Source organism: Prionailurus viverrinus, chromosome C1, assembly GCF_022837055.1.
Source record: "Prionailurus viverrinus isolate Anna chromosome C1, UM_Priviv_1.0, whole genome shotgun sequence".
Classification (NCBI taxonomy): Eukaryota; Metazoa; Chordata; class Mammalia; order Carnivora; family Felidae; genus Prionailurus; species Prionailurus viverrinus.
Genome location: NC_062568.1, coordinates 179,540,312 through 179,553,136, shown reverse-complemented (window position 1 = coordinate 179,553,136; position 12,825 = coordinate 179,540,312). Strand labels below are relative to the sequence as shown.

Below are 12,825 nucleotides of genomic sequence, written 5' to 3'. Positions count from 1 at the left end.
TGTGTTTGCGAAGGCAGATACATACATAGTTGCAGTCTTTAAGTGATCCCTTTAATGGAAATGCACAAAGTGAGTTAAAAAGAGCCTGGGAGAGATACTCCTTCCTCCTTTCAAAACCAATCCTCTCATTAAAGCCTGTATCACCTCTTAACTGGATATTTCAGGAATAATTCCTCCTCCTTCTCCTCCTCCTCCTCCTCCTCCTCCTCCTCTTCCTCTTCTCCTTCTCCTCCTCCTCTTCCTCCTTCCTCTTCTTCTTCCTCCTTCTCCCCCTTTTCCTCACCTCTTCCTCCCCTCCTCTTCCTTCTGTTTCTTCTTCTTCTCCTTCTCCTCTTCCTCCTCCTCTCCCTCCTCCTCCTCTTCCCCTCTTCCTCCCCTTTTCCTCCCCTCCTCCTCCTTCTTATTGATTTTGAAAACATACGGGTAAAACAGAAATACATGCTCATTGAAAAAAAAATAAGTTGCAGAATAAGTACAAAGTAAAAGTCTCTTTTACTCCACTTCTGTAATCCTACTTCCATCCATAAGGGTAAACACTATTTACAGTTTAGTTTGTACCCTCTTTAGACCTTCTCCTATTTATAGATGTATATGCTTATATAGATACATACTTAAATGTAGGTAAAAAAATATTTTGTACACAAATGTGTTCATATTGTAAACATATTTCTTGCTTTTTTAACTTAATATATCCTTAATCTTTTTTCATGTCAGTACATAATAGAATCACCTTATTCTTCTAACCCCTAATGCTATTCCATATTTTGTAACTATCATAATTTATTTAGTTGTTTCCCTATTCAAAGCCTTTTAGTTGCTTCGTTTTTCACTATTACAAGCAAGCAGCAGTGAACTTTTTACACATATGTTTTTATGGACATATGCAATTGTTTCTGCACGTGAGTTTCTAGTAGTGGAAGGGCTGAGATAAAAGATGTGAGAATTAAAATTTTTGTTTGAGTGTGCTCCCATCCCACAGTGAATGAGAATACTCATTCACATACTCCCACACTGGCTATCATCAGTCCTTCAGTTTATGCAAATCTATTGAGTAAAAAAGCTGTATTATAAACTTTTACAGATTTGTATTTCTGTGGTTACTAATGAATTAGAGCATGCTTCCATATATTTATTGATCATATGTATTTCTTCTGTGAATTGCCTGTCTATATTATATGCCTATTCTCTATTAGATTGTTGTCTTTTTCTTATTGATTTGAAGGCATGCATCATTACGTTTGATATCAATTCTTTCTCTGTTATATACGTTACAGATATTTTTTTCCAAGTCTATTGCTTGTCTTTTTTTTTGGCTGTCTTTGTATACACTGTCTTACATGACACAAAAGGTTTTCTTACGTAGTAAACCCTGCCAGTCTTTTTCTGTTAAGGTTTCTGAGTTTTGTGTTTGGCTTAGAATGCTATTCCTACTTTCAGGAGATTTTATACATATATATAATCTTTTTCTTTTTAATACTTTCACAGTTTTGTTGTCAAATTAGATCTTTAATACAATAAAAATAAATCTTTTTCAATAGTATGAATTAGATTATAATTTTGGTTTTTCAATTTCCAATTGTCCCAACATAATTAATTAAATAGTCTACCTTTCCCCCACTGATTTGAGATGCCAAGTTGTACACAGGTCTGCCTCTGGATTCTATCCTGTTTTCTTGATTTTTTTTTTTGTGTGTGTGTGGTCCATTTTTGTGCCCTCACCGCTCACTTTCGATTATTGTAGCATTATAGGACATTTTTATGCTTTAGGGGACCCAAAACTGCATATTCTACCTTTTTATTATGTTTCTCTTTTTTTTTGTCACATGGGGTTTTTTTTTCCTCATAATTTTCTTGACTGCTTTTGTACATTTCCTCTACCAAGTGAACTTTGGAATCAATTTGCCAAGTTCCATAAAATATCCTATAAGTATTTTGATTGGAATTTCATTAAATTTATAGTTTAATTTGAGTTTCATCCAAGAACATGATGTATTCTTCATTTATTTTTGTCTTCTTTTAATGTCTTTCAATAAAGTTTACAGTTTCTTCATATAAATCTTGGACACACTGGTGAGTTTAGTCACATGTATCTTATAATTTGCTTGCTATTATAAATAAGATACTTTCCAATATATGTTTCTATTTGGTTTTAGTTGGTGTGTAGGAAAAGGAGTTGTTGATTATCTTTTATCATGCTTTTACTGAAATCTAATATTTGTTTTGAATTTTTACAGTGAATTTTTAGATTTTCTAAGTTGAAAATTAAATCACTTATGAATTGTGACTGTTTTATGTATGACTTTGTAATACTCCTATTTCTTTTTCCTGTCTTATTGGAGCAGCTAGGATCTTCTGTGCCATGTTTAGTAGTTACAATGATAGCAGTGAAAGCAGGCATCTTTTTCTTGTTCCTGACTTTAATGGGAATAGTAAATGCCCTTTATCAAATGAAAGAAGTTTCCTTCTATTACTGGCTTGTCAAGAGTTTTTTAAATTTTTGTTTTGTTTTTCATTTGTTTGTTTGTTTTTGCTTGCCTCTTAAAATCAGAAATGGAAATTAAAATATATCACTTTTTAAAGTATCTTTTTGTGTGGTGATCACAGCATTTTTCTTCTTGAATCTATTGATATAATGGATTATATTAGTAGATTCCCTAATAGAGAATCAGCCCTTATACTTCTGGGTAAATCTTATCTATTAGTCATGAAAAAAGTTTTTTAGAACAATTAAGTTTAAGATACTTGTATTGATGTTCTTAAGTAAGCAGATAGTTTTCTTGTCTGTTTTTCATGTTGGAGTAATATTAATTTAGTACAATGTTTCTCAAATTTTTCTGTCTCAGGACCCATTTACACTCTTAAAAATGATTGAGGAACCTCAAAGAACTTTTGGTTGTGTGTTTCTTGTCAATATTAGAAATTAAAATGTAGCAAATTTTAAAACACAAGAATGTACGAGCACACTTTTCATTAATTGTCAGAACAATGACATCATTACACAGTATTCCATTAGTCTCTAGAAAATGCCACCTACACTTGTGTGAAAGAATGAAAATGAAGAAGTCAAAACATCTTGCTATTGTTATCAAAATATTTTAGACCATATGGACTCCCGGAAAAAGCCCCAGGGCTCTTGAGGGATCCCTAGTCCACACTTTGGGAACTGTTGGCTAGCAGAATGAGTTGCAAAATTTCCAATTTTTTTCCTATACTATATAAATAACATAGAAATTATTTGTTTCTTGAAGTAGAACTCATCTGTAAATTATTTGGAACTGATGGTTTTTGGAATGTTATAGCTTTGTCTACTATTTTAATTTTTCATATGATTATTGGCCTACTCAGGTTCTATACCCCTCCTTGAGTCAGTATATACATTCATATTTACCTAGAAAAATATGCAATTTCATGTATATTTTTATTTTTTATATATAAGTTATACTTAAATTACAATTTTTAGATTTTCTTTGTATGAAAATTAAATCCACTTTTTTATTTCCAATATTGTTTGCCTGTGTGTTTTCTCTTTTATTCTCATTTGGGTTTGCTAAAATGTTTTCTATTTTATTGCTGTGTGTTGGTGTATTTTAAAGAACCTGTTTTTTGTATTGTTTATCAGGTTTATTTTTTGCTTATTTCTGCATCTCTCTTTATTAATTCTTTTCTTTTATTTTGGTGGATTTATTTTTTAAAGTCATATTTATTGAGATCTAATTTTACACATAGTAATGTGAATTTATACTATAAATTCACTCTTTATGGTGTATAGTTCTAAGTGTTTTGACAAATGCATACAATCCAGTAACCACTAGCCCAATCAGGATACAGAAAAGTTCTGCTATCCTCAAAAATTCCTTCGTTCTCCTTTGCAGTCAGCTTCCCCTTGATCCTCAGTTTCTGGCATCACATTTCCTGTTTTAGTAATTTTTTTTTTCTTCCAAGTGATATTCCATTATATGGATGCATCATAGTTTTATCCATTCACCAGTTGAAGGATATATGGGTTGTTTCCAGTTTGGGGCAATTATGAATAAAGTCACTATAAACATTTGTGGATATGTTTTTGTATAAATTTTAGTTTTTGTTTTTCTGGAATAAATAACCTAGAAGTGGATTTTCTAGGTCATATGATAAGTATATGTTTGACTTTATAAAAAATGCCAAATCGTTTTCCTGTCATTCTCTGTTTACTGGATTTGTTTGTTTTGTTCTTTCTTTTGCTTCTGTCAAATCTGTCTTTTTAGAATGTGAGTTTGATCTCCTCATGCTGATTCACCTTAGCAAGGGCACAGGGTACACCACAGTGCCTCAAGGATAAAACATGAGGGAGGACACCTCAGTGACAAGACTTGGGAAGTGGTTGAGCAAGATGATATTAAGTTTTCCCAAGTGAGACCACCCATGAGGTCATAGGAGGGAGAGGAAGAAAATGGGAAAGATGAAAAAGGAGAGCAAAAGAAAGGGAAGGAAAGAAATGAAAATAAAAGTGCTACCTTGTAATACCTTAATGTTACATCAATGTGTCATGGCAGACTAGAGCACTGGCCTTGAGGGCAGTAGAATAGGGGAGATAGGCCAGGAGCCACAAATGCAGATCCTGAAAGTCTGTAGTTCCAAGGTTCGATCTGAGTAGAGAGGTAAGCCACTGCAGGCTTTGGAAAAGGGGAATGTTCTGATCCCAGTGACTGTTGTGAAGGGATTGGGGTTTGGGAAAAGGAGAGAGGCTGAAGATGGGGCCAGCAGTGAGGCTACTTTAAGAGTCTTAGCCGGGGGTGGGGGGAGGGAGGAGTCATGGTGCTATCAAAGGAATGAGAAATTTGTGGGATGGAAAATGTGGTAGGTATTCAACAAATACTTGTTTAATTAACTAATTAAAAAACTTGTTATTTTAAGTTGGTTGCAGGAAATAAAGGTTTTTTAGAACTGCAAATGAATGAACTGGAGAGGTGAAAGCATTAAGAACAATATGAAAAGATGAGTAAGTTGAGAGGGGAAAGAATTCTGATAACTAATTTAATGGTCTAGGGTATGGGAAGGAGTTGGCAACAGATACTTAAAGCTGTGAATATTACACAGACTTTCTGAATAAACATGGAAACATAGTGAAGATCAAGGATGACTTTTTGAGTTCTCTGGCTCTAGCACCTGCCACCTGTCCTTGGTTGATGCCTGAGCTTGTCTGAGGATACCCTGAGGTCAGGCAGCCAAGTGATGAGAAGGAACGTTACTGAAGGGGTTTAAGCTTTGGGGTGGGGGTGAGGGATAGATGACATGACTCTGAAGAACTTTACGAGCCTTAGGGTCTTGTGATTGTAGTGAAAATGCTACTCAAATATCATAGTCCCAGAATAAGAACTCTCTTGACTTGGAGACAAGGCCCTAAGACCTTCAGGGGGAAAGAACAAATAAAAGCTATTGGGTAATCCAAACCAAGCCAATTATCATTCATCTCTAGAGGTGTTTAACTTAGGAAAGAAGGAAGCTCTTTTGTACTGCAGAATCTGTGGAGTTTTTTTGTCCAGTGCTTCCATGATGAGACATGGTTACTCCATATTGTAAGAGAAGGGAAAAAAAACAGGTGACAAATATCTTCTCCCTTCAGATTATAATGATTTTTTTTTTCACAGCTTTAACCATGCATTAAGTAGGACTTAGTTTCCCTTTTACAAGAAAGGTCATTTACCTTTCAGAGCACTGGAAAAGCTCCGTGGAGATGAGATCCTTCCTGTGTACAAAAATCATTACAGTGTAGTGTGAGAAATGACATCATAAAGTGGCATTATTTAGATAACATTTATTAGGAGCCTACTAAGGGCTGGGTGCTGTTTTAGGCACTGAGGATACAACAGTGAAGAAACAGACCAAGGCCTTGCCCTCAAGAAGCTTCTCAGTTTTGGTGGGAACACATGGGAGAAAGCATTAAGTCCACTTAACTGGCCATACTCCCAATCTGTTCTCTACATGGCAGCCAGAAAGAACTTTTAAAAATCTCAAGCCTGAAAACACTATTCCTTTGCTGACTCTCACCAATGGCTTCTCTTTGCTTTTCTGAGAAAGATCCACATCATGTTAGCAAGGCCTTTAGGGCCCTGAGGACCTGGCCTCATCCTCCTGAAGTCTCCCTTATGCTCTGGCAATCCTGCATCCTCACCTTGTCCCACCCTCTGCCTCTGGGTCTTGGCACCTGCTGTTCCCTTGAATCTGGATCCTCCTACACCACCTCTTTGCCCCTATGCACCCCTGCCTCCAACCCACTTTGCCCAGTTAGTCCTACCTATCCCTCAGATCTCAGCTCCAAAGTGAATTCCTCAGTTTTCCTGACCAGTCCCCTTTTCCTGTAAGCCACATATACCCAACTTGTGCCCACCCTGCTTTCCTCTGTTTTCCTTCTCCTCTTCTCCTTCCCTCAGGTATCAAACAAATGAACACAAAAATAAATAGAAAATGGGAAATTTTGATAAATGCTTTGAAGGAAAAAAACAGCTTATCATACATTTCAGGAAGGATATATAAATATATATTACATATACTAATTCATTATTCACACAAATAGATGTCCAGAATTATTTGTTGAATAAATGAATGAAGATCAATTTTGAATAAGATATGTCAAGTTGGAAAATATAATAAGAGAATTCCAGGTAAATAGTATGGCATGTGAGGTTGCCTGGATGGCACATTTGGTTAAGTGTCGGACTTTTAATTTCTGCTCAGGTCATGATCTCACAGTTCATGAGATCAGGCCTTGCATCAGGCTCTGTGCTGAGTGTGGAGCCTGCTTGGGATTCTCTCTCCCCCTCCCTCTCTGCCCCTCCCCTGCTTATGCTCTCTCTCTCTCTCAAAATAAATAAAAATATGGGGCGCCTGGGTGGCGCAGTCGGTTAAGCGTCCGACTTCAGCCAGGTCACGATCTCGCGGTCCATGAGTTCAAGCCCCGCGTCGGGCTCTGGGCTGATGGCTCGGAGCCTGGAGCCTGTTTCCGATTCTGTGTCTCCCTCTCTCTCTGCCCCTCCCCCGTTCATGCTCTGTCTCTCTCTGTCCCAAAAAATAAATAAATAAACGTTGAAAAAAAAACTTTTTAATAAAATAAAATAAAATAAAATAAAATAAAATAAAAATAAACATTTTTTTAAAAAGTATGACATGTGAAAAGGTACAGAAGCATGAATGGGCATGAAGTATAGGCACGACTTGGAGATGTAGTGGGTTCGGTTCCAGACTACACCAAAAAAAAGCAAATATGGCACTAAAGTGAGTCAGATAAATTTCTTGGTTTCCCAGGGCGTATAAAAGTTATGTTTACACTATACTGTATTCTATTAAGTATACAATAGCATTGTGTATAAAAAATCAACGTACATACCTTAATTTAAAAATACTTTAGGGGCACCTGGGTGGCTCAGTCAGTTAAACTTCCAACTCTTAATTTTGGCTCAGGTCATGATCTCACATTTCATGAGATAGAGTGCCACATGCTGAGCATGGAACCTGCTTAAGATTCTCTCCTTCTCCCTCACTTTGCCCCTCCCCCATGTGCACACGTGCATTTATGGTCTCTCTCTGTCTCAAAAAAAAAAAAATTAATTAGTTAATTTTTAAAAAGTAAAACTACTTTATTGCTGGGGCTCCTGGCTGGCTCAGTTGGTAAAGCATGTGACTCTTGATCTCGGGCTCATGAGTTCAAGCTTTACATTGGGTGTGGAGTTTACTTAAAATAAACAAACAGATAGCTAGCTAACTAGCTAGATAATAAATAAGTGAAATTTTTAAAAAATACTTTATTGTTGGGGGCACCTGGGTGGCTCAGTCAGTTAAGCATCCGACTTGGGCTCAGGTCATGATCTCGCGGTTAGTGAATTTGAGCCCCGTGTCGGGCTCTGCTGACAGCTCAGAGCCTGGAGCCTGCTTTAGATTCTGTGTCTCCCTCTCTCTCTGCCCCTCCCTCACTTGTGCTCTGTCTCTGTCTCTCAAAAATGAATAAATGTCAAAAAAAAAATTTTTAATACTCTATTGCTAAAAACTGCTAAACATCATCTGAGCTTTCAGCAAGTCATAATCTTTTTGCTGTTGGAGGGTCTTGCCTTGATGTTGATGGCTGCTGACTGGTCAGGGTGGTGGTTGCTGAAGGCAAGAGTGGCTGTGGCAATTTCCTAAAATAAGACAACTGTGCAGTTTGTCTCATTGATTGACTCTTCCTTTCACAAACAATTTCTCTGTAGCATGCAATACTGTTTGATAGCATTTTGCTCACAGCGGAATTTATTTCAAAATTGGAGTTAATCCTCTCAAACCCTGCTGCTGCTTTATCGACTAAGTTTATGCAATATTCTAAATCCTTTGTTGTCATTTCAATAATCTTCATAGCATCTTCACCAGCAGTAGATTCTATCTCAAGAAACCACTTTCTTTGCTCATCCGTAAGAAGTAACCCCATTCAAGTGTTATCATGAGATTGTAGCAATTCAGTCCCATCTTCAGGCTCCACTTTTAAACCTAGTTCTCTTGCTCTTTCTACCCCATCTGTACTTACTTCTTCCACTGAAGTCCTGAACCCCTCAAAGTCACCCATAAGGATTAGAATCAACTTCCTCCAAACTCTGTTCATGTTGCTATTTTTGACTTCTTCCCATGAATCATAAATGTTCTTAATGGCATCTAGAATGGTGAATCTTTTGCAGAAGATTTTCAATATACTTTGCCCAGATTCATCAGAGGAATCACTCTCTATGGCAGCCTATAGCCTTACAAAATGTATTTCTTAAATAACAAGACTTGAAAGTCGAAATTACTCTTTGATCCATGGGCTGCAGAATGGATAATGTATTAGCAGGCCTGTAAACAACATTAATTTCATTGTATATCTCCATTAGAGCTCTTGGGTGACCAGGTGCATTGCCAATGAGCGGCAATATTTTGAAAGGAATCTTTTTTCTGAGTAGTATGTCTCAATAGTGGGCTTAAAATATTCAGTAAACTATGTTGTAAATAGAATGGTAAATGAGCATTGGCTTCAACTTAAAATCACCAGCTGCATTATTAGCCTCCAGCAAGAGAGTCAGGCTGTCCTTTGAAGTTGTGAAACCAGGCATTGACTTCTCTCTAGTTATGAAAATCCTAGATGGCATCTTTTTCCAATATAAGGGTGTTTCGAAAAATCCGTCGTTTAGTGTAGCCACTTTCATTAATGATCCTAGCTAGATCTGGATAATTTGCTGGAGCCTCTATATCAGCACTTGCTTACTTTAGACTTGTATGTTACAGAGATGACTTCCTCATCCAACCTCGTGAACCTACCTCTGCTAGCTTCCAACTTTTCTTCTGCAGCTTCCTTACCTCTTTCAGTCTTCATATATTGAAAGAGAGTCAGGGTCTTACTCTGGATTAATTAAGCTTTGGCTTAAAGGAGTGTTGTGGCTGGTTTGATCTTCTATCCAGACCACTCAAACTTTCTCCATATCATCAATAAAGTTTTTTTGCTTTCTTATCATTCATGCATTCACTGGAGTAGCACTTTTAATCTCCCTTAAGAACTTTGTGGGTGCCTGGGTGGCTCAGTCAGTTAAGTATCAGACTTCTGCTCAGGTCATGATCTCCTGGTTTGTGGGTTTGAGCCCCATGTCAGACTCTGTGTTAACAGCTTAGAGCCTGGAACCTGTTTTGGATTCTGTGTCTCCCTCTCTGCCTCTCCCCTGCTTGCTAGCTCTCTCTCTCTCTCTCTCTCTCTCTCTCTCTCTCTCTCTCAAAAATAAATAAACATTTAAAAAAAATTTTTTAAAAGAACTTTTCCTCTGCATTTGCAATGTGGCTGTTTGGCACAAGAAGCCTAGCTTCTGGCCTGTCTTGGCCTTCCACATTTCTTCCTTGCTAAACTTAATCATTTCTAGCTTTTGGTTTAAAGTGAAAGATGAGCAACTCTTCACTCAAACACTTAGAGGCCATTGTAAGGTTATTCATTGGCTTAATTTCACTATTGCGTCTCCACAGAACTGAGAGCCCTGAGGAGAGGGAGAGACACCAAAGGAACTTCTGGTTAGTGGAACTCTTTTTTTAAGAGTTGATTTATTTATTTTGAGAAAGAGAGAGCGCAAGTTGGGAGGGGCAGAGAGAGAAGGAGAGAGAGAATCCCCAGCAGGCTCCATGCCAGTCAGAATACACACAACACTTATCTATTAGGTTCACTGTCTTATGTGGGCGGGGTTCATGGCACCCCAAAATAATTGCAATAGTAACGTCAAAAATCACTGATCACAGATCGCCGTAATAGATATAATAATGAAAAAGTTTGAAATATTGCATGAATTACCAAAATATGACTCAGAGACACAAAGCAAGCAAATGCTGTTGGAAAAATGGCACAAATAGACTTGCACAACACAGGGTTGCCACAAACCTTCAATTTGTAAAAAACGTGGTATCTCTGAAGCACAGTAAAATGAGGTATGCCTGTAATTGGCAAATGACTAGAAATATGAGTAAGGGTACTGGCTGAAGATAAAATCATAAAGGTAAGGAAGATCCTGTTTGTATCTTTGGATTTTTTTCCCAGCTGGGAGTGGGCGGAGCTGGTGGAAATCAAAGGCTTTTAATTTTAAGCAAGGGAGTATTATATTCATATCTGTGTTTTCAGAAGTTAACTGATTCTTCATCTATTGCTATTCCATCTCCGAAATTTTAGATTCCAAAACAGAGAAGTCCTACTCACTCAGCATTACTAGGTTCATTAAGCAAAATCAGCTAAAGTAGGAAATCATAAAAAGTACCACATATATATGTTCAACATTTTATTCTAATTTAGAATGTATAAATGTACATCCACCGCCTAATCTTCAGGTAGTGTAGAGTCCTTTATTCTTTTTTTTTTTTTTAACGTTTATTATTTACCTTTGAGAGAGATAAGAGAGAGAGACAGAGCACAAATGGGAGAGGGGCAGAAAGAGGAGACACAGAACCTGAAGCAGGTACCAGGCTCTGAGCTGTCAGCACAGAGTCCGATGTGGGACTCGAACTCACTCCGAGGTGAGATCATGACCTAAGCCAAAGTTGGATGCTTAACCGACTGAGCCACCCAGGCACCCCTGGAGTCCTTTATTCTTGAATGACTGCACCCATACTGAATCATCTATGGATTTTACCTTCAACTTCTTTAAATTTTTTTAATGTTATTTATTTTTGAGAGAGACAGAGACAGAGGAGCAAGGGAAGGGCAGAGAGAGAGGGAGACACAGAATCTGCAGCAGGTTCCAGGCTCTGAGCTGTTAGCACAGAGCCCGATGCAGGGCTCCAGCCCAGGAACCGGGAGATCATGACCTGAGCAAAAGTCAGATGGTTAACTGACTGAGTCACCCAGGCGCCCCAGCTTCAACTTCCTTAAAGCAGAACAAGAAACTTAAATATTTCTTGTAAAATAACCTGAGATTCTGTTGCTATGATTTTTCTGGTTTTTTACATGATAGCATCATAATGATTAAGAGCACAGTCTCTCAAGCCAGACTGCCTGGGTAACAAATCCTGAATGTACTGCTTCCTAACTCAGGCAGATTGCTTAGTTTCTTTGTGCTTCAGTTTCCTCAATACTTACTTCAGAGAGTCATTATGAAGATCATACAGATATTTTATATAAAGCCTTTCTGTGGTGCCTGACACATAGTAAACATTTGATAGATATTAGCTATTTTCCAGTTGTCCTACCCATACCCAATTCAACAGCATTTTAAAAAGGAAATTTACCTTTATTGAGACATTACAAAGCATTTGGTTTTGTGTTCTTAGAAGCAACAATTCTTTCTCTTTGCACTGCTGGTTTACGTAATATTTAATTAAATTCTATGAATTCAGTAACCATTACCGTTGGCATAAACAAATTTTGGAATAATCACAATGACTTACACTCAACTGGTAGAAGCAGACATGGATGTGCCAGAGAGTAGCTTACTCACCAGGAGCATTCAAGGTGCAGTGACCATTAAGTAGTGCGTGTTACAGTGAGAATGAAAAATTATAGCAAACCCAGTAGGTCATTAAAGACGAGGTCAGTTAAGAGAGCATCTAATCTTGGATGGCAACCTCTATCCTTCCAGCATCCTCTCTCCCTTGCTCCTGTTTTATCTATATTTTAATTTCATCAACTTCCTAGACCCAGGCAAGACCTTTAATCTTCCTAAGCACCAGAAAAGAGAATGCTCCCCTATGGAATTTAAAATAAAAACAATACTAACTTGTAAAATAAGCATAAGGAAGTCCAATAAAGTTCTGACTTTTCCCCTGGTGATTATTTCAGTGCTTTCTTTTTTTTTTTTTAATTTCAAATTCTTTCCCAAAAAATGTTGTAGGTGGTCCCTTTGCTTTGCTGGTGCCCTGAGAATATTTGTATCTGTTGGGTAATTCAGCACTGCCTTTGACTCTTCCAATTTTTTTGCCAATCTCTCAGCCTCCCCCCAGAATCACTTCTCTCCTTTTTGAGCCTAGATCCTGTGGTCCATCACTTAAAAAAAAAATTAATGTTTATTTTTGAGAGAAAGAGAGAGACAGAATGCAAGCAGAGGAAGAGCAGAGGGAGAGGGAGACACACAATCCAAAGCAGGCTCCAGGCTCTGAGCTGTCAGTACAGAGCCCGATGTGGGGCTTGAACCCACAGCCTATAAGATCTTGACCTGAGCCGAAGTCACACACTTAACCAAATGAGCCACCTAGGCACCCCATCACTTTTTTTAAGAGTTGATTTATTTATTTTGAGAAAGAGAGAGAGCGCAAGTTGGGAGGGGCAGAGAGAGAAGGAGAGAGAGAATCCCCAGCAGGCTCCATGCCATCAGCATAGAGCCCCATAAG

General features: G+C 37.7%; 1 protein-coding gene and 1 pseudogene across 2 annotated transcripts in view; one reads left to right on the top strand and one right to left on the bottom strand.

The window, feature by feature from the left end:
- Nucleotides 1-12,825, top strand: part of RNF220 (ring finger protein 220) — a 224,732-nt gene that overhangs the window by 37,820 nt on the left and 174,087 nt on the right. The gene's annotated exons all lie outside the window — the stretch shown is intronic.
- The window catches only part of LOC125172904 (tigger transposable element-derived protein 1-like), an 87,712-nt pseudogene continuing 82,910 nt past the window's right edge, over nt 8,024-12,825 (bottom strand).